Source organism: Oryzias latipes, chromosome 17 (assembly GCF_053564925.1).
Source record: "Oryzias latipes strain Hd-rR chromosome 17, Olatipes_Hd-rR_3.1".
Taxonomy (NCBI): Eukaryota; Metazoa; Chordata; class Actinopteri; order Beloniformes; family Adrianichthyidae; genus Oryzias; species Oryzias latipes.
Genome location: NC_136253.1, coordinates 28,900,508 through 28,913,376, shown reverse-complemented (window position 1 = coordinate 28,913,376; position 12,869 = coordinate 28,900,508). Strand labels below are relative to the sequence as shown.

At 36.6% G+C, this 12,869-nt stretch overlaps 1 long non-coding RNA gene across 1 annotated transcript; it reads left to right on the top strand.

Moving 5' to 3' along the window:
- Positions 1 to 3,887: 3,887 nt before the first annotated feature.
- On the top strand, positions 3,888 to 6,746 carry LOC144986833 (uncharacterized). Its single transcript, XR_013650679.1, has 2 exons — positions 3,888 to 4,079; positions 4,284 to 6,746. It is a non-coding gene; the product is annotated as an uncharacterized LOC144986833 (long non-coding RNA).
- Positions 6,747 to 12,869: the final 6,123 nt, after the last annotated feature.

Sequence of the window (12,869 nt, the reverse complement as noted above, 5' to 3'; positions counted from 1 at the left end):
TGAAATTGATTACATTTTACTGCCACTGCCCAGAGGTTGTAGAAAGTTCTACATAAAAGAGAGATACCGTTTTGCTGCAATGAAAAGCAGAAGCCATTACATACTGAGCTGTTTTTATAAAAGTGCTACAGTGACACCTGCTGGACGGAGTAAAGATTGTTGAGGACTCGAAAAAAAAACTGGTCTAACTTTACAGCAAATCATAAAAAATATGAAATAGACACAATTTTAAACAGCTTGAGGAAATAACAGTTTCACATAAACAAAAGTATTTTTTTTCAAACCTTAAGGACATTTTTTTTAGTTCAATTACTATTCATTTTTCTTTAAAGTCATTGTCAAATGGAACTGCTTTGATATAACAAGAAAAAACCCTGAAAACACCATTGCTAATACCATTTTGTGTGACAGTAGGTGTCTTACTGAGTGCTTATATAAATAACATTTTCCATAAATAGGTGGAGAGTTGTGTAGTTATTGTTGAGAAACTTGTGCGTGATCCGGTTTCCCGAAGGCAGAGAAATGATCATCAGTTGGTTGGTCAGCCAACTTAAATATTTAAAAGGATAGAAATCAAAGTCAAACGTCTGAAAAGGTAAGCAGAGAAGACAGGGCTTGTAGTTTTGCAATGCCAGTGAACTGTAATAGTGATTTGTTTTATTTCAGACTCAATACATAATAAATAAAATCAGAAAGATTGAAAAATAACCCAAAAAAAATCAAAACATAAAAACTGGCAGGTCTGTGTACAGATTAATAGACATACATGAATCTCTCCTAAAAGCATGATAGGGAGGAAAACATAACTTTTATGAGGATTCCCAACACCAGTAAAGAGAGTGCTAAGCATTCTAAATCAATCTAAGTACTATCTCAGAAACAGCTGGAGGTCTTCCTCAAGCGGTTTTGAAGAGCAACTTCAAGGATATTTTATCAAAGCCATGCCACTGATAGTCATCATCATTAAAGGCAACCTGCAACTCAATCCTGTAATTGATCCAAAGGTGAGCTGGGTTGTTTTGATGCTGATAAAGTGAGTAGTCAAGAGATTAAAAAAGCTCAAGAACAAAGACCTAGCAGAAAAGAAATCTAATAGCATGTAATGTATTATGGAGCAAATACCTTCAAGGGAGAGTACAAGAAGTGACATCATATGCACTGTTGGCACTAAAAGTACCTCACTGGGGCTAAAAGATTAATAAACAGTTGATCCTGGTTTAATAGATTTCATATTAGGCCTAATTTGGCTTGGTGATTTCTTTGATGGGGTTTTAACAGAAACAATAAATATGACTATAGTAATAGTATTTTGATATAAGGCATAGATTTAAATGGAACCCTTTTCATGGGCAATAAAATAAACACATTTGGAAAATAAGAACACTGCCTTCTTTTTATATTTCATTGTTAACAAAAATGTTATTTAATTAGTCTTGTTTCTCTTTTTTTCCTGTCAAACATAGAAATTCTAATAGTAAAAAATATCAGTTGTTCATTTAAATCAAAAATACGAATAAATGAAATGATTTGAAATGCGTTAGTGCTGGTTTCTGTTTAAAGAGACACTGTGGCTTCTCACCTGGAGGAATTATGAGAGCTTTCGTAAGAAGAACAGACTAATTGCCTTGACTCCTTTATAGGCTGTTGTGAGGTAATTCTCATAATGATGATGATGACCTCTGTTTGCACACAGTCTGTGTCCCTGATTGAGTTAAAACCCACAGACACTTAGATGCTGGACTCCATCGGTTAAGCCCATACTTTCATGCAATTTAAAAAAGCAAGTATGATTCAGTTAAATGTTTACCAATTGGATATCGAGATGGACATTAAGATAGATATTTTTCCTTACAGACAGGCATTGACTACAGCAAAAATATGTAAAATACTAAAACTATTGTATAGATTTCATTGTTTAAAAGAGTGGCTTAAATTTAGACTAAATAACAATTTGGTAAGTTTTCCTTTATAGAAACTGTACATTTTTGTTTATTTTATCATCAAGGAAGGTCCTTCCCTTCCTGTAGGAGGATAAAATGGAATATCTTTATGACACATAGCTGTTTGCATGATGACAAATCCTACCAATAAAAGACAAATTCCTCCCAGTGAAGCACAAATATGTCCCAAAAGTAGGAGGAAATAGTGATTTTAACATGACTGAACAAGAAAAGGTTTGGTAACAAGAACTTACATCAACATTTAATTGTTAGATTCTTATTTGTAAAAAAGAAAAAATGACACTTTATTAATTTGATTGATCCTTTTTTGGGTTTTTTCATCATTGCATTTTATTTATCACCTTTTTTTATCTTTAGGATTGTTATTCACACTTTTTAAATGAAATACAGAATTTTGAAGAGGTCTTGGTTGTGGAAATTCTTAAACGGCTTTTGAGTCTTCCTACTGAATCCTTTCTACTTTTCAAGCCACAGCATATTCAATCAGAAAAAAGAAAATAGATCTGATCATAACTGCTGAGAACATCCCAGGCAAATGAGAAACTTCCTGTTCTGCGGCTGATTCGATCTCATGGATCTCTGATCGAATTCCCTTTAAAAGTTGCTTCAGGAGGTTTTCTAATTTCTTTAGACAGAAAACAAAAAAATCACATGAAAGCCTTTTAACATGGTCTAGACCACATGTGTCAAACTCATTTTCACTGAGGGCCACATCACTATAGTGGTTGCCCTCAAAGGGCCTGATATAATTTATAAATGTAATTAAGTGTAATGAAAAATAAAAGTAACTACTCCTTAATGTTAAATAACTCATCTATTTATTTATTCTAACTTTATAAAGTGACAATAACAGTTGAATAGAAAAAATGTTTGTTTGTTATTCTAGCATAAATCCTTTTACATTTGATTCTGTCAGGTTAGATTATATGGACAGTGTTTAAGTCCTAATGTGTAGTTGCCCCATCTGATATTTCAAGTCCGTTTCCCCAAATATGAATAAGTACACACCAATTTTTTATTTATTTATTATTTTAAGAAATTAAAAACTTTGATGCTCTCGCGGGCCACATAAAATGACATGGCGGGCCACATTTGGCCCCCGGGCCTTGAGTTTGACACATGGGGTCTAGACAGTTAATGAATGAGATGAGAAAATAACTATTAGGTTCAGGCAAAGGAGTGGTTTGTTTGTCCCCCTCTAGTGGTGTTATTGTGTACTCCACCATTGTGTTGTGTGATGAGCAAAACCTTAATAAGTGACAGAAGGCAAAACAAAAAAATATTTTTACTAAGCAAATCATGATTTTATGAATGGTGGTTTCAAATCAAAATTTATAATCTATGTTCTGTTTAACATTTTGGCAACATATACATTGTAATGCTTTTCCTCAACTTTTTTGGGAAATTTAGAGCACATGCATTAACAAGACTTTACATTTTACCTATTATAGCTAATATTCTGCCAAAAAAATGTGCATTCATTCTATGTAGAAATATCTTTTGAATTACTGTTTTAAACAGATACAAAAGGCTTGAAGTTTAAATATTTACCTTCTGACTCTAATCGTCCTACTAAAGGATTTGCTATATATGTCCTGTGTGTAAAGTACAAAAAGATTAAACTTATTAGGTTAAGGCTATGATAAAGTACTTGCAATAGTTTATTGTTTGTTGCCAGGAAGGACAAGAGACCCCCATAATGGGACTGTCTAACTCTATTTAGGTCCCTGTTCGGGTCTTGTACAGCTAAATTGAACATTCTGAAACAGAACACAAGCTCTCAACATGGTGCTTCAAAAGTTCCAGACCACCAACAAAGCCTGCTGCATGGTCTATTCAGATGAGAGTTACCTCACACACACGAGCCCCCTCCCACCCCCACCCCCCACCACTATCAGCAGCACACATGCACTCATACATGCAGGCACACCTCCCTAAAAATAAATAAAAGCTTTTCCTCTCTAAAGGATAACAAATGCTCAGTAGCAGCTCCAACAGACAGCCCCCCTCTCAGAGAGTCGGGATCTGAAAGGCACCAGTAAACAGTAACAGGAAGAAAACACCATCAGTGACAAGATCGTGACGATGTCTGCTGTGACACAGAACATCTGAGACACTGTAAATATTGATGTTATTTGGATTTTTAAAACATTAAACAGGTTTTTGTTTCCTCTGGGTTAGGAATAAATGTTTGCTGCAAACTGATGAGACATAAATCAAATAATGTAAGACACTGAAAAGTTTCTTGTTAGTGAGTTGAAAATAGTTTTTGGTTGTGAAAAAATGACCTAGACACTTGACTCGTTTAAATTCCAACAACAGAGACACGTGGAAACACCAAAGCAGGACGTGAATGCCTCCTGAGGACAGAAGTGAACCATCTCACAGTCATGATGCCACAGCCTGCCATTGTTTTGAAAGCTCAAAGACTTTAAGCAGCTGAGCGCTAAAAGGTGAGAGGAGACAAAAACACAACAAGAACAGGAAAGGCGGACCTGCTGGCAGACGGAACGAGAAGGGACAGAATTTGGGCGGTCTGTTTTGAAAACTGGTGAACACCCCTTTGCATATGCTCTGCCTCCTACTCTGCCACATTTTCTACTGCCCACTTGCCCCCCTCCACACCCAGCCACCATTTCCCCTCCTCTTGTCTCCTGCATCCCCCCTCCCTGGGAAAACAGGGACAACAAATTAGCCTTCTTTTCTCAGCTGGGCCCAGGGAGGAGGACACTTGGACAACCCTCAGAGTGTCCGCCTGGAGTTCCCATGGACCTCTCTTGCCCCTTCCCCTTTCAGTCGACAAGGAAGCAGTCATTGTGCCAGCACCTGTCTCTGAGGAAATTGGTAAAAGTGATGGCTTTGTTAGCCATCGCTATGACAACAGGAGAAAAGAACAGGGGGCCAACTAAGGATTGCAGCAATGCTGGGGTGGTGAGGAGAAAGAGCTGGACAGGGAGGGGGGAAACTTGGGGATTTGACAATGGAGGAGCAGTTGCATCGTTTTGGCTCTACATGAGGATGCAGTGATGTGCTGTGTCTGTGTATTTGTATGTGTCTATTAGCTCTCTATTGTCAGAGACAGTCAGTGTCAGTGACACAGTGACATCCACCAGAGACGGCAGAAGTGTGAACAGATTAAAGGCAGCAAGGTCAGTGCCATCATGTCCAAAGAATTTCCCTTTTCTTTCCTGGCACCAATTGCACTTTTAGTCTTTCGTTTCATGACAGTGAGGTAATTTAACACTGTGCAGTCTTCACATTTTAAACAGAATTATAAATTAATTTAAGGAAACTAACCAAAAAGCTAAAGAATAAATGCCTAAAACGGAGGTATTTGGCTTGTCTGTTGCTACAGTAAATATTCATTTTGGGGGAAAAGTAATTATATTCTAACTTTTCCTCTTTTTAGATTATTTGCAGCCTTTTCGCTCTCTATTGCTGCTTTTCAAAGGCTTTTCAAATATTTAAGAAATCCTTTTCGTATTTTTTCCTCCCAAAAAAAATCTTAGAAGACAAGTTAAAAAAAAAGAAGTTCAACTTTGTTTCCATCACAGAAAATTAGTAATTCTCCACCGAAAAAAGAGAAAAAGTGTTATTTTTAGAAGGTTTCTATGTAACCACTTAACTTTAAAAGCACAAAATAACTTTTGATAAGGCATTTCTCAAGTTTAGCCAGCAGATGGTGCTCCTTCACTGTTTTCAAATGTTCTATTTTGTCATTTTTTCTCTTTATGCATCATAAAATACTTTATTTTAAGAGGTTCTCCACATCTGAAACATGAGCTTCTACTGTTATTTTCTGCAATAATAGTATTTCAACGTATCTTTCTTTATTTATTTTTAGAGGGGGGATACAGAGGATCTGCATTCATTCAGGATCACCAAAAAATGTGTATATTACTACATTCTTCTTTTTTTTTTACTTTAACACATAATAAAAAACTCATGTACAGATGCATAGTGTGCTAGTCCGCTAAAACATACTATTATGTTATAATTATTGTTGCAAATGAACGAGTTTATGGTCAACAGTTTTAAAATAGCAGCTTTCACCACTGCACTGACTCTGGTGACTAATGCTTATTTAATTTATGATTGTGTTTAGCCAAAAAATAACCTAACAATAGCTTTTAAGGATTTATTTGCAAAACTGAGTAACCCTCACCAATGGGATTTTCACGCTACCTTATTTCTACTTCAAAAAAAACATATCTTTAATAGTCTTTATCAAACTAATTCTGTCCTTAAAGACTTTTACTGGCAAAATAAACAGATTATTATAAAAGCACAAGTTATTATATGTGTGTGAAAACAATGTATGTGTGACTGCGCATTGGACAAACAAATAAAAAACAATGACCTCCAATCTGACAGGGAAATCCTTAGTTATATTCATTCGCCTTGCTTGCAGCTCCTTCACAGACAGCTGGAACTGATCAATCTATGAAACCAAATCTTTTCATGAGTCATTTTTTGAACTGGCTCAGGTTGAGGAAATAGGGATAGACAGATGCAAAGGTTGCAAAAACATAACAGCCAGCACACAATCCTAATCATGTTGGAATTATTTCTAAACACCGGCCGGGTAAGATCTGGGATCCATCACTGGTCCATTGTTTGCTTATAGATGCCTCAAAACTGATTCTTTTTATAAGTTTTACATTTAAAAGTAATTAATTGAAATGTCTAACTTTTATGAAAGAAGCAAAGACAGAAAAAACATGATGTCCACCTGCATTTCCTAAATATCAATAAAAAGAACTGGCAAAGGAATTCTCAAATTTCCATTATGTTTACAGTATTTTTCCAAACATGGAAGTGGTGAAGAAGAAAAGCACCACGAGAGATTTCTGAGGTGCAGGTGTAGAAGAACTTGAGTCATACAGAAATGTTGTGGATGCCGATCATAATTCCATGTTCCATCACTTTCCTTCTCCTCCATTTTTGTGATGTGGATTTCTGATTATTTCTCATCTCAAATCATAAAGAACACAACTATTCCCTTTGAAGTTTCTGAAGTAAACAGGCATGCTCATTTGGTCTTTCCTCTCTTTAAGATATACAACATTCTTACGCACACTCAGTAAAACACACAAACATGCTAAAAGACTTCAATGACATGCTGACACGTCAGGAGACAAACACCTTAACCTCAAACCCCTTGCTAGGTGCAGACAGGACCACACATACTGTCCCTCACACGAAATGCTTGGTATGCCATAAACATTTATTCTGGTTCAAGGGTATATTGTGTGTGTGTGTGTGTGTGTGGGTGTCTGTGTGTGTGTATATGCATCCATGCTGTTTTGACTGTGTGAAGAAAAGTGGAACTGCACATGTGGGCCACCAGATAGTAATCTGAATATTTTAGGGCCGCTGTCAATAAAATGAGAAAAGATTAATGCGTTAGAAATAGAAAAACTAACAAAGATTGTGCTAAGTCATGGTGTCTTTGTGTTTTTTAATTTTTATTTTGGATGATAATTTAAGAACTTACTAATCATTTTTGGAGTTCATCACAAGTACAGCCAACTTACTTAACAAAAAGGCTTCAACTATAAGCAACAAACAGTCAGGCAATGTTCAAAAACACGTCTCTTTGTTCTTTTTAGGGGTAAAAACTGAGATATGGACACAAAATAGACAAGTAATCTTTTGTCTTTATGTGATATTAAAATTTACTTTACCAATAAAACTGTTTATTATCAATATTTACATGACAATAAATGTCACCATTTGTTTGTATTTTTTTTTTAGTTCCTGCATCTTTTATTTTTAGCCACAGTGCTAAAAGTTAAAGGCAAAAAGAAGTTGTAACTTGTATTTAATTTGATTTCAGAGAAGTCACAAATTAAACAGTCTCTAAAAAATCCCACAATAAAGTGACTTCATCCAGGAAACCTTTCAGTCTGCGTAGATGTAATGTACATCATCTACATATTTTGTTTTTAAGACAGGACTTCTGACTTTATTTAAACCAGACGATTATCCCTAATTTATTTGTCTTTTATCAGTTATATTCTTTTATGTTCATCACACATTTTTGCTAATGATCTTATCAGGTATTTCTTGCTAAAACGTGCACAGCATTTTTTTCATGTTTCATGCTTATGGAATACAAAGGCTGTCTGTGTGTTCTTCTGTTTATGTGTGTTTGGGCCGAGTGTTTCTGAGACCTCCCAGAGAGTCCTGCAAACACAACGTTGGTAGAAAAATACACAAAAACGGACTATTCAATGCTGCTGAGAACAATTGGTCAAGCCCTTTTTTCCGCGCTTTTTTCTTACCGAATATAAACAGTTTTGTTGTTACTGTTAATGCTACATTTTAAGACATATGTGAACCATATTGCAAAAAACTCTTAGAACAAACTGTGAGGTCTTTAAGGTGGAACCTTGATCAAACAGAAAAGGTAATACATCCATGGTAGTGATACATTGCGGTGTCATATACAGAAGAACAGAGCACACAAAAATGGTAAATCATCAGCTAAGCCACTAAAAGTGGCAGATTACAGAGAAGAGAGCCCATGGCCATCTGAAGGGAGTTACCAGGATTTTCTTCTCTGCTCTTCAAAACCCAACCCAGATATTTCCTGATTCTGACAGCCCTTTGGCTCTTGAAACCCCTCTGTATTTGGGGGGAAAAGACTTACTCCAGCCGCATTCAAGTGAAAAAAGAATGGATTTCAAGGTCTGGTGACACGGATTGTTGAAATTTGGGGGGGGGGCAGAAGACTGGTGTAAAAGTCCCTGGAAAACATGCCTCATGTCACAGTTGTTTGACATTTGGAGGCTGGTTTTAAGTTGAATAAATCCAAACAAATTTGACTCGTGCTGCACAGCAAATCAGAGTGACTGTCATTCAAAGCCAATACAAACGATGCAGTCAGACAGTTCAGTTTTTGCCATAAAGGAAATGCATGGGCCTCTGCAGCAGAGCAGGGAGACATCTTTATCTCTGAACTGTGAGTGCATGTTCATTTTGGCCCTGACCGAGCGGACAGGCTGTTATGGTTTCCACAACAGCGGTTAGGGCCCCACAGTGCACCGGCCCTGGAAGAGGCCTGAACACTAACCTCAGTGTGGGTGTGTGTGTCTGTGCCACTGCATGTCTGAGACCACATATGAGCTTCTATGTTCTGCAATACCCACCTCTGAATGTGAGCAACGCTTCAAACACACACACACGTACACACAGATGAACGCACACTCACGAACAATCTTGCTTGGCTCTGCGCTCTTCCTTGGTGGTCTGTGCTGCAAATGTTTATGATCTAAACCAAGCTAATCCAACTGGCTTGTTTCAGTGAATTGAGAATGATTTACAAGATGCTGCAGCATGGCCAACAAGAGGAAGTCTCAGGAACTTTCATGGCTGCATGTCAAATCAATCTGTAATCAGACGTGCACGAGTGACTGTCGGGTCCCATAAAAGCTGATGAAAACAACACAAATTGTCCCAAAAAAACAGTTTTTTCACTTACTTATTTATTTTTAAAACACCTTTTGTCTGGATTGATTTCTTTACAGACACATCATTTTGATCAATGACCGTTTAAAAGTGTGACTTTACATATAGAAGAAAAAAACACCATCATTGCTGTTCTGACACAAAAAAGAAAAAAACGTCCAAAATATTTAGAAATTGTTGATGGTTTCTTGCAACCATCTGGTCCTGTATGAGGACCAGCATTGTGTTTAGTTTTGTCCATACATTTTTATTCATTTCTTTATATTATGTGTCTGTATTTTACAAATACATCTGGCTTTGATTCAAAGAAAAAAGCAGCAGATAAATGAACTTTGTCTCAGCACATAAAGATTTGTGTATTTCAAAGGGACAAACATTTCATGTACAATCTGTCACTGTCTGTCTGCCGTACAGTCAATACACGTTTTACAACAAAATAAATAAAGCAAACATATGTTTTCATATCATCTTCTTTTGTGTGGTCAATGGGTATTTGCTGCTCTGGTGGAATTGACTTTTTTTCAGAATAAACTGGTTTTCATTTTGCTATCTATAAAACTGAAAGGAGATGTTTGCAATGATGTAAAAAAAAAAAAAGATTTGACTGCTTAACTTTATATTTTAGTTGTGTCTTTATACACAGAAAATTCTCATTTTTACTGAATAATTTGTTACAATAGTCTGATTTTAGAAAGCTTTTAAAATACTAGTTGTTAAAGTGTATAATAAAACATAGAAATAAAAGATCATATAATACTATTTGTCAAAGGCTGATGATTGATTTGTGTTTTGACATGCAACATACTTCCATCCATCCATCCATCCATCCATCCATCCATCCATCCATCTTCTTGATTCCCTTTGGGCTCATGTGGCTGCAGGAGCCAGTGCAGCTACTTTTGGACAAAGGGGAGGGTATGTTGCAGGACCACACACTCACACCTAGGGGCAATTTAGAGACATCCCATGTTTTTGGACTGTCGGAGGAAGGTGGAGTTCTAGGAGAAAAGTCAAGCATGCACAGGGAGAACCTACTAACCCAAGAAAGGTCCCAACCGGGATTCGAGCCATGGCTTCACTGCTGTGAGGCGAGAGTGCTAACCACTATACCCCACTGTACAGCCCTCAGATGCAACAATGAAGTATAAATAGTTTAAATATACTGACACTACAGAAACTCATGATGTCTGAAATGGAGCATCCAAAACTGTTGCGGAGCAAACGTTGTGGACTAAAAAAAAACCTCGATGGGTGTTCTGGAGAGTGTAGGGCTGCTATGACAGCAGATCATCAAGCTCTATAGGTTGAAGGGTAGAATCTGGTTTTGCAGGACTCGCTGCCTTCCTTCTAAGGGAGGCACCTCAGCTCTGCAAAATGTTTCAGTGTCACAATAACCTCCACGTGAAACCCAAGCTGAACAAGCCGAAGAACGTTTGTGGGTCTGAATTGTTGATGTTATGGCTGAATTGTGTGTAATTAAATTGAAAGTTGAAGTTTTTACTGGTGAGCCCAAGCAGTGCTCGTAGCTGAGGTTCCATTTATAGAGAGAGGGATTGCACATCCTCCAGCCACTGCTTAGTTTTATTCTTTTACTCCTATTATGGAACAAAACGTTTGTCATAGAAAAACGTTTTGATTTTTTAGAAAAAAATCGTTTGATTTTTTAGAAAAAAATCGAGCACATATACCTTGATTGCCTTTTATTTCCTAAATCTCAAATGTCAAATTTCTTACATTAGTACAAACTCAAAGTTTTTCTCTTAGCTCTATAGTTTCATTTATCAACCTGTCATGCAATAAACACGTCAGGATTTTTTTTTACTTCAAAAGGCTGTGTCTAAGTAAACCATAATCCAGAAAATGTTGGTTCTGATTTAATAAAATGTAAATTTTCATGCTGTAATAGCATTGTTGTATCTAGCAAAAGGAAAACCCTTAAAGTGTTTTAAGGGCTTTGCAATATATACTGCCGCTTTCCTGTACAGTGCATGCCTTTAGCTGCCAGAGGAGTCCTTGCAAAGCAAAAGAGAAGGATTACAGTAATAAACTTTTAGGATATAGAAAAACGTGCTCTGGTTTTGAAAGGTCTAAACTGAAGAATATTTGGATGAAACAACATTTTGAATGGATTATAAAACTAAAAAAAAAAAACAAACTATTTAAACAGAGATAAAATGTAACATTAAATGCAAAAAATAATGTAAGCACAAAAGTTTGAAAGCAACTGCAAAATGGTGAAAGAGTGATGTAACTGATGTGTGAGTGTGCATAGGCTGAAGAAAAAACAGTGCATAAACTGTAGTGGCTAGAGACGAAGAAGTTAGGTATAAATGTAAATGAAGATAGGTGACATGCTGGTTTAAATGTTCTTAGTGGAGATCTTAACCAGAAACGTAATGTAAAGAAAATGCAAGAAACCATTCATAAAAATATCTGTAGGCTTATAAGAAGTCTTATTAGCCCTTTGTGAAATTCATCCTGTTAAGTGAGCTTTCAGTGGAAACAGCCTGGTTCCATGGTGTAGTTATGTGCAGTGCCTCCCACACGTCAGCTCCCTGTGGTTAACCAGCCGAGCAGTAATGTCTGTGAGCTTTTTAGACTTCAGTTTGACTTTTATTAGAACTTCACTTTTTGCCAGATTAAAAAAAAGTTTTTATTTTATGAAGCGAGATGTCACCTGTACTTTGACAACACCTTGTAAAGTTTGTGGTTGAACATGAAAAATGGAAAAGGTCTTCTAAAGGGTAAAATTGGAGAAAATAACAGACATTCAAGTTTCCATTTAGTGAAAGTTGTTGGTAAATTTAGTACTCCCTAAACAGCACAATTTTAAAGTCTATTCCTTTTCAGATTTGCAAATGCGCTTCTTTCCAAAGATTGGGGTTAGCTGCACAAGTCAATCAAGGAAAGTGACCTTGGACAAACATTTTTTAAACATTTTTTGCGAGAAACTTCTTAATGATAACCAGATCTATTTGGCTATGGTACGAAGTTTACTTTAAAAAGCTTCAGTTTTCATTCAGTTTGAAATGATGTTGTTACTTTGTAAAAGTTAAACATATGCGTGTTATGCAGTTTAGCAAAATTCAGTAAACCAGTACATTTTATCATGAACTTTTTCAGTAACTCGCATTCACATATCTTTGTGGGAGAGTATTGTTGTTTTAGGGGGCTAAAGCAGCTAAGCTGCTTTGTCTCTTTGTCCTTCATTTCCTCTCTCCTTCTCTTTCTCTAGTTGCTTGCCTGGTTTTGAGCAAGTCATAATGAGCAGTCAAGCTCATCTCCTGGCTAGAGCAAACAAAACCAAAGCCACATTCCCCAAGCTCAATTTGCTGTTAAGTTTCAGCTTTGTGAATTACGAGTTTTCAACCTTGAAGTGTGGAGCAGTAGATGGGTGGGTGGCTTCTTCTGGCTGGTAATCTGCTCACACTACAT